Source organism: Chiloscyllium plagiosum, chromosome 8 (genome assembly GCF_004010195.1).
Source record: "Chiloscyllium plagiosum isolate BGI_BamShark_2017 chromosome 8, ASM401019v2, whole genome shotgun sequence".
Classification (NCBI taxonomy): domain Eukaryota; kingdom Metazoa; phylum Chordata; class Chondrichthyes; order Orectolobiformes; family Hemiscylliidae; genus Chiloscyllium; species Chiloscyllium plagiosum.
This window is the reverse complement of record NC_057717.1, coordinates 23,128,585-23,137,878: the sequence shown is the minus strand read 5'-3', so window position 1 is coordinate 23,137,878 and position 9,294 is coordinate 23,128,585.

The following is a 9,294-nucleotide window of genomic DNA, read 5'->3' as shown; positions in this document are numbered from 1 at the left end:
TGTGAGGCGGCCAATGTGACCGTGAATGAATGAGTGTGAGGTGGTCAGGGTGACGGTGATGGAGTCAGTGTGAGGGGGTCAGGGTGATGGTGATGGAGTGAGTGTGAGAGGGTCAGGGTGACGGTGATGGAGTGAGTGTGGGATTGTCAGTGTGATTGTGATGGAGGGAGTGTGAGGGGGTCAGGATGAGGATGATGGAGTGAGTGTGAGGAGGTCAGGGTGTCTGCGATGGAATGAGTGTGAGGGGGCAGGGCGGTGGGGATGGAGTGAGTGTGGGGAGATGAGTGTGATGGGGTCACTGTGACTGTGATGAAGTGGGTGTGAGGGTATCAGTGTGACGGTGAAGGAGTAAGTGTGAGGGGTTCACAGTGACGGTGATGGAGCGAGTGTGAGCGGGTCAAGGTGATGGTGATGGAGTGAGTATGGGGCGGTCAGGGTGACTGTGATGGAGTGAGTGTGACATGTTCATGGTGACGGTGACGGGATGAATGTGAGAGGTCAACGGTGACGGTGATGGAGTGAGAGTGAGGGGTTCATGATGACGGTGATGGAGCGAGTGTGTGGGGGTCAGTGTGACGGTGATGGAGTGAGTGTGAGGTGTTCAGGGTGACGGAGATGGAGTGTGTGTGAGGGGGTCAGGGTGATATTGACGGAGTGAGTGTGAGGAGAGCAGTATCAGAGTGATGGAGTGAGTGTGAGGGGGTCAGGGGTGGTGATGCAGTGAGTGTGGTGGGTATCAGGCTGACGGTGATGGAGTGAGAGTGTGGCGGTCTGGGTGACAGTGATAGGGTGAGTGTGAGTGGATGAGTGTGACAATGATGGAGTGATTGTAAGTGGATCAGTGTGATGGTGTTGGAGTGAGTGTGTGGGGTCAGGGTGACAGTGACGGAATGCGTGTGATGGGATCACTGTGACAGTGATGGAGTGAGTGTGAACGGATCAGTGTGATTGTAATGGCGTGAGTGTGAGGGTTTCAGAGTGACGGTGAGAAAGTGAGGCTGAGGGGATCAGGGTGACGGTGAAGTAGTGAGTATGATGGGCTCAGTGTGACAGTGATGGAGTGAGTGTGAGGGGTCAGTGTGACGGTGATGGAGTGAGTGTGAGGGTGTCAGGGTGACAGTGATGGAGTGAGTCTGAGAGGGTCAGGGTGACAGTGATAGAGTGTATGTGAGGGGGTAAGTGTGACTCTGATCGCGTGAGCGTCAGGGGGGTCAAGGTGACGGTGATGGGGTGAGTGTGAAGGGGTCAGGGTGATGGTGATGGAGCGAGTATGAGGTGTTCAGGGTGACGGAGATGGAGTGTGTGTGAGGGAGTCGCAGTGACAGTGATGGAGTGTGTATGAGGCGGTCAAGGTGACGTTGATTCAGTGAGTGTGACGGGGTCATGGTGATGGTGACGGGATGATTGTGAGAGGTGAAGGGTGACGGTGATGGAGTGAGTGTGAGGGGGTCAGTTCAATGGTGTTGGAGTGAGAGTGAGGGGATCACGGTGACAGTGATGGAGTGAGTGTCAGGGGATCAGTGTTAGAGTGATGGAGTGAGTGTGAGGCGGTCAGGGGGGTGGTGATGGAGTGGGTGCGAGGGGATGTCAGGTGACGATGATGGAGTGAGTCTGAGGGTGTCAGGGTGACGGAAATGGAGTGAGTGTGAGGGGATGAGTGTGACGGTGATGGAGTGGGGGTGATGGGATCAGTGTGATGTTGATGGAGTGAGTGAGAGCGGATCAGTGTGATGGTGTTGGAGTGAGTGTGCGGGAGTCAGGGGGACAGTGATGGAGTGAGTGTGAGGGATGAGTGTGACGGTGATGGAGTGAGGGTGAGGTGGTCAGGGTTACAGTGATGGAGTGAGTGTGAGCAGATGAGTGTGACGGTGATGGAGTGAGTGTGAGGGGATCAGGATGACAGTGATGGAGTGAGTGTGAGGGGATGAGTGTGACGGTGATGGAGTGAGGGTGAGGAGGTCAGGGTGACGGAAATGGAGTGAGTGTGAGGGGATGAGTGTGATGGTGATGGAGTGAGGGTGATGGGATCAGTGTGATGTTGATGGAGTGAATGAGAGCGGATCAGTGTGATGGTGTTGGAGTGAGTGTGCGGGTGTCAGGGGGACAGTGATGGAGTGAGTTTGAGGGATGAGTGTGACGGTGATGGAGTGAGGGTGAGGAGGTCAGGGTTACAGTGATGGAGTGAGTGCGAGCAGATGAGTGTGACGGTGATGGAGTGAGTGTGAGGGAATCAGGGTGACAGTGATGGAGTGAGTGTGAGGGGATCAGTGTGACGGTGATGGAGTGAGTGTGAGGGGGTCAGTGTGATGGAGATGGAGTGAGTGTAAGATTGTCAGTGTGACGGTGATGGAGTGAGTGCGAGATTGTCAGTGTGACGGTGATGGAGTGAGTGTGACATGTTCATGGTGACGGTGACGGGATGAGTGTGAGAGGTTAACGGTGACGGTGATGGAGTGAGAGTGAGGGGTTCATGGTGACGGTGATGGAGCGAGTGTGAGGGGATCAGTGTGACGGTGATGGAGTGAGTGTGAGGTGTTCAGGATGACGGAGATGGAGTGTGTGTGAGGGGGTCAGGGTGATATTGATGGAGTGAGTATGAGAGGATCAGTGTCAGAGTGATGGAGTGATGTAAAGGGGTCAGGGGGTGGTGATGGAGTGAGTGTGGTGGGTATCAGGGTGACGGTGATGGAGTGAGAGTGAGGCGGTCTGGGTGACAGTGATGGAGTGAGTGTGAGGGGATGGGTGTGACAATGATGGAGTGATGGTGAGGGAGTCAGTGTGACGGTGCTGGAGCGAGTGTGAGTGGATCAGTATGACGGTGATAGAGTGAGTGTGATTGAGTCAGGGTGAGGGTGATGGAGTGAGTGTGAGGTTGTCAGGGTGACGTTGCTGGAGCGTGTGTGAGGGGGTCAGGATGATGGTGATGAAGCGAGTGTGAGGGGATCTGGGTGACGGTGATGGAGTGAGTCTGAGAGGGTCAGGGTGACGGTGATGGAGTGAGAGTGAGGGGGTCAGTGTGACGGTGATGGAGGGAGTGTGAGGGGGTCAGGGTGACAGAGATAGAATGGGTGTGAGGGTGTCAGTGTGACCGTGATGTATTGAGTGTGAGGGCATAACTGTGACGGTGATGGGGCAACTGTGAAAGTGTCAGTGTGACTGTGATCACGAGAGTGTGCGGTGGTCAGGTTCACGGTGATGGTGTGAGTGTGAGGGGTTCATGGCGATGGTGATGGAGCGAGTGTGAGGAGGTCAGGTTGACTGTGATGAAGTGGATGTGAGGGTATCAGTGTGATGATGAAGGAGTGAGTGTGAGGGGTTCACAGTTACAGTGATGGAGTGAGTGTGAGGGGGTCAAGGTGATGGTGATGGAGTGAATGTGAGGGTGTTTGGCTGATGGTGATGGAGTAAGTATGGGGCGGTCAGGGTGACTGTGATGGAGTGAGTGTGACAGGTCATGGTGACGGAGACGGGATGAGTGTGAGAGGTTAACGGTGACGGTGATGGAGTGAGACTGAGGGGTTCATGGTGACTGTGATGGAGCGAGTGTGGTGGGTATCAGGGTGACGGTGATGGAGTGAGATTGAGACGGTCTGGGTGACAGTGATGGAGTGAGTGTGAGGGGATGAGTGTGACAATGATGGAGTGATGGTGAGGGAGTCAGTGTGACGGTGCTGGAGCGAGTGTGAGTGGATCAGTATGACGGTGATAGAGTGAGTGTGATTGAGTTAGGGTGAGGGTGATGGAGTGAGTGTGAGGTTGTCAGGGTGACGTTGATGGAGCGAGTGTGAGGGGGTCAGTTTGACAGTGATGAAGTGAGTGAGAGCGGGTCAGAGTGACGTTAAAGGAGTGAGTGTGAGGGGATCAGTGTGACGGTGAAGGAGTAAGTGTGAGGGGTTCACAGTTACAGTGATGGAGTGAGTGTGAGGGGGTCAAGGTGATGGTGATGGAGTGAGTGTGAGGGTGTTTCGCTGATGGTGATGGAGTGAGTATGGGGCGGTCAGGGTGACTGTGATGGAGTGAGTGTGAGGTGTTCAGGGTGACGGAGATGGTGTGTGTGTGAGGGGGTCAGGGTGACAATGATGGAGTGAGTGAGGGATTAAGGATGACGGCGACCGAGTGAGTGTGAGGGGTTCAGTGTGACTGTAATCACGTGAGTGTGAGGGGGTCAGGGAGACGTTGATGGAGTGAGTGTGTGGGGGTCAGTGTGACGGGGATGGAGTGAGTGTAAAGGGGTCAGGGTGAGGGTGACGGAGTGAGTGTGAGGGGTTCAGTGAGATGGAGATAGAGTGAGTGTGAGAGGGTAAGGATGACCGTGATGATGTGAGTGTGAGGGGATAAGTGCGACGGTAATGGAGTGACTGTGAGGGGATCAGGGTGAATGTGATGGAGTGAGTGTGAGGGGGTCAGTGTCACGGTGATGGAGTGAGTGTGAGGTTGTCAGGGTGAGGGTGATGGAGTGTGTGTGAGGGGGTAAGAGTGAGGGTGATGGAGTGAGTGTGAAGGTGTCAGTATGACGCTGATGGAGTGGGTTTAATGGAATCGGTGTGACTGAGATGGAGTGAGTGTGAAGGTGTCGGGGTGAAGGTGAATGAGTGAGTGCGTCGGGGTCAGGGTCACGGTGATGGAGTGAGTGTGAGGGGTTCAGTGAGATGGAGACAGAATGAGTGTGAGAGGGTCAGGGTGACGTTGACTGAGTGATTGTGAGGGGGTCAAGATGACGGTGATGGAGTGAGTGTGAGGTGGTCAGGGTGACGGTGATGGTGAGTGTGGGATTGTCAGTGTGATGGTGATGGAGTGAGTGAGTGGGAGTCAGGGTGATGGTGATGCAGTGAGTGTGAGAAGATCAGGGTGACTATGATGGAATGGGTGTGGGGGGTCAGGATGGTGGGGATGGAGTGAGTGTGGGGAGATGAGTGTGACGGTGATGGAGTGAGGGTGAGGAGGTCAGGGTGATAGCGATGGAGTGAGCGTGAGGGGATGAGTGTGACGGTGATGGAGTGAGTGTGAGGGGATCAGGGTGACTGTGAAGGAGTGTGTGTGAGGGGGTCAGTGTGATGGTGATGGGGTAGTGTGAGGGGGTCAGGGTGACGGTGATGGAGTGAGGGTGAGTGGGTTAGGGTGACGGTGATGGAGTGAGTGTCAGGGGGTCAAGATGAAGGTGATGTAATGAGTGTGAGAGGGTCATGGTGACGGTGATGGATCGAGTGTGAGGCGGACAGGGTGATGGTGATTATGTGAATGTGACGCGATAAATGTGGCGATAATGGAGTGACTGTGAGGGGATCAGGGTGAATGTGATAGAGTGAGTGTGAGGGAATCAGGGTGATGGTGACCGATTGAGTGTGAGGTTGTCAGGGAGACGGTGATGAAGTGAGTGAGGGATTCAGGGTGACGGCGACCAAGTTAGTGTGAGGGGTTCAGTGTGACTGTAATCACGTGAGTGTGAGGGGGTCAGAGAGACGGTGATGGAGTGAGTGTGAGGGGGTCACGTTGACGGTGATGGAGCGAGTGTGAGGCGGACAGGTTGACAGTGATGCAGTGAGTATGAGGTTGTCAGGGTGAGGGTGATGGAGTGAGTGTGTGGGGGTCAGTGTGACAGTGATATAGTGCATCTGAGGGGGTCAGTGTGAGGGTGATGGAGTGAGTGTGAGGGTGTCAGTGTGACGCTGATGGAGTGAGTTTAATGGAGTCAGTGAGACGGAGATAGAATGAGTGTGAAGGTGTCAGGGTGAAGGTGAAGGAGTGAGGGTGTCGGAGTCAGGGTGACGGTGATGGAGTGAGCGTGAGGGGGTCAGTTTCACAGTGATGGAATGAGTGTGAGGGTGTCAGGGTGAGGCTGATTGAGTGAGTGTGTGGGAGTCAGTGTGACGGTGATGGAGTGAGTGTGAGGTTGTCAGGGTGACGGCGATGGAGTGAGTGTGAGGTTGTCAGGGTGACGCTGATTGAGTGAGTTTAAAGGAGCCAGTGAGACGGAGATGGAGTGAGTGCGAAGGTGTCAGGGTGAAGGTGAAGGAGTGAGTGTGAGGGGTCAAAGTTTCAGAGAAGAAGTGAGTGTGTCGGGGTCTGGGTGACAGTGATGGAGTGGGTGTGAGGGGGTCAGGGTGACGGTGATGGAGTGAGTGTGCGCGGGTCAGTGTAACATTGATGGAGTGAGTGTGAGGATGTCAGTGTGAGGGTGATGGAGTGAATGTGAGGGGGTGGGTTTTACGGTGATGGAGTGATTTTGAGGAGGTCAGTGTGATGGGGATGGAGTGATTGAGAGGGGTTCAGGGTGACGGTGATGTAGTGAGTGTGAGGGGGTCAGGGTTAGGGTGATGGAGTGAGTGTAAGGGGTTAAGTGAGATGGAGATCGAGTGAGTGTGAGGGGGTTAGGGTAACCGTGATGGAGTGAGTGTGAGGGGGTCAGGGTGACTGTGATGGAGTGAGTGATTGTGGGTCAGTGTGATGGTGATGAATTGAGTGTGACATGGTCAGGGTGACTGAGATGCTGTGAGTGTGAGGATATAAGTGTGACGATAATGGAGTGACTGTGAGGGGATCAGGGTGAATGCGATGGAATGAGTGTGAGGGGGTCAGTGCCACGGTGATGGAGTGAGTGTGAGGGAATCAGGGTGACGGCGACCGAGTGAGTGTGAGGGGTTCAGTGTGACTGTAATCACGTGAGTGTGAGGGGTTCAGGTTGACGGTGATGCAGTGAGTGTGAGGTTGTCAGGGTGATGGTGATGGAGTGAGTGTGAGTGGGTCAGGGTGAGGGGGATGAAGTGAGTGTGAGGGGTTCAGGGTGTGGGTGATGGAGTGAATGTGAGGGGGGCAATGTGACAGTGATGTAGTGCATCTGAGGGGGTCAGTGTGACGCTGACGGAGTGAGTTTAATGGAGTCAGTGTGACGGAGATGGAGTGAGTGCGAACGTGTCATGGTGAAGGTGAAGGAGTGACTGTGAGGGGGTCAGGGTGACGGCGATGCAGTGAGTGTGAGGGTCAGGATGATGGAGTGTGTGTGCGGGGGTCAGTGTGACGGTGAAGTTGTGAGTGTGAGTGGATCAGAGTGATGGTGATGGAGTGAGTGTGAGGGGCTCAGGGTGACGGTGATGGAGTGAGTATGAGGGGGTCAGGGTGACTGTGATGGAGTGAGTGTGAGGAGGTCAGAATGACAGGGATGGAGTGAGTGTGAGGGTGTCAGGGTGAGGGTGATTGGGTGAATGTGTAGGAGTCAGTGTGACAGTAATGGAGTGAGTGTGAGGGGGTCAGGATGACGGTGATGGAGTGAGTGTCTGGGGGTCAGTGTGATGATGATGGAGAGAGTGTGAAGGGGTCAGGGTGACGGTAATGGACTGAGTCTGAGGGGGTCAGGATGACAGTGAAGGAGTGAGTGTGAGGGGGTCAGGGTGACAGTGGTGGATTGAGTGTGCGGGGGTCAGTGTGACTGTGATGGAGTGAGTGTGAGAGGTCAGTGTGACAGTGATGGAGTGAGCGTGAAGGGTCAGTGTGAAAGTGTTGGAGTGAGTGTGAGAGGTCAGTGTGAAAGTGATGGGGTGAGTGTGAGAGGGTCAGGGTGACAGTGGTGGATTGAGTGTGCGGTGGTCAGTGTGACGGTGATGGAGTGAGTGTGAGGGGTCAGTGTCACAGCGATGGAGTGAGTGTGAGGGGGTCAGGGTGACAGTGATGGAGAGAGTCTGAGATGGTGAGGGTGACGGTGATTAGTGAGAGTGAGGGTATCAGGGTGATGATGATGGAATAACTGTGTGGTGGTAAGGGTGAAGGTGATGGAGTGAGTGTGAAGGGATCAATGTGACAGTGAAGGAGTGAGAGTGATGTTGACCGGTTGACGGTTGTGGAGTGAGTGTGAGGGGATTAGTCTGACGGTGATGGAGTGTGTGTGAGGGGGTCAGTGTAATGCTGCTGGAGTGAGTGTGAGAGGGTCACTGTGACGGTGATGGAGTGAGTGTGAGGGGTTCATGGTGATGGTCAGGTTGACAGTGGTGCGGGGGGTAAGTGTGACAGTGATGGAATGAATGTGAGGGGGTCATGGTGACATTGATGGAATGAGTGTAAGGGTGACGATCATGGAGAGAGTTTGAGGGGGTCACAGTGACTATGATGGAGTGAGTGTGAGAGGGTCAGGGTGACAGTGGTGGATTGAGTGTGTGGGGGTCAGTGTGACAATGATCGAGTGCGTGTGAGGGGTCAGTGTGACAGTGATGGAGTGAATGTGAGGCGGTCACGGTGATAGTGATGGAGTGAGTATAAGGCGGTCAGGTGACGGTGATGAAGTGTGTGTGAGGGGGTCAGTGTGACAGTGATGGGGTGAGTGTGAGGGGTCAGTGTGACAGTGATGGAGCGAGTGTGGAGGTTCACGGTCTCGGTGATGGAGTGAGGATAAGGCGGTCAGGGTGACGGTGATGGAGAGAGTGTGAGCGTCAGTGTGACGGAGATGGAGTGAGTGTGAGGTGGTCAGCGTGACAGTGGTGGATTGAGTGTGCGGGGTCAGTGTGACAGTGATGGAGTGAGTGTGAAGAATCAGTGTGACAGTGATGGAGTGAGAGTGAGGGTGTCAGGGTGATGATGATGGAATGAGTGTGTGGTGGTAAGGGTGAAGGTGATGGTGTGAGTGTGAAGGGGTCAGTGTTACAGTGAAGGAGTGAGTGTGAGGTTGACCAGTTGACGGTTGTGGAGTGAATGTGAGGGGATTAGTCTGATGGTGATGGAGTGAGTGTGAGGGGGTCAGTGTAATGCTGCTGGAGTGAGTGTGAGAGGGTCACTGTGACAGTGATGGAGTGAGTGTTAAGGGGTCAGTATGACTGTGATGGAGTGAGTGTGAGGTGTTCATGGTGACGGTGATGGAGTGAGTGAGGGGGGTCAGGGCGACGGTGATGGAGTGTGTATAAGGCGGTCAGGGTGACGGTGACGGAGTGAGTGTAAAGGGGTCATGGTGACGGTGATGGAGTGAATGTGAGTGGGTCAGGGTGACGGTGATGGAGTGAATGTGAGTGGGTCAGGGTGACGGTGATGGAGTGAATGTGAGTGGGTCAGGGTGACGGTGATGGAGTGAATGTGAGTGGGTCAGGGTGACGGTGATGGAGTGAATGTGAGTGGGTCAGGGTGACGGTGATGGAGTGAATGTGAGTGGGTCAGGGTGACGGTGATGGAGTGAATGTGAGTGGGTCAGGGTGACGGTGATGGAGTGAATGTGAGTGGGTCAGGGTGACGGTGATGGAGTGAATGTGAGTGGGTCAGGGTGACGGTGATGGAGTGAATGTGAGTGGGTCAGGGTGACGGTGATGGAGTGAATGTGAG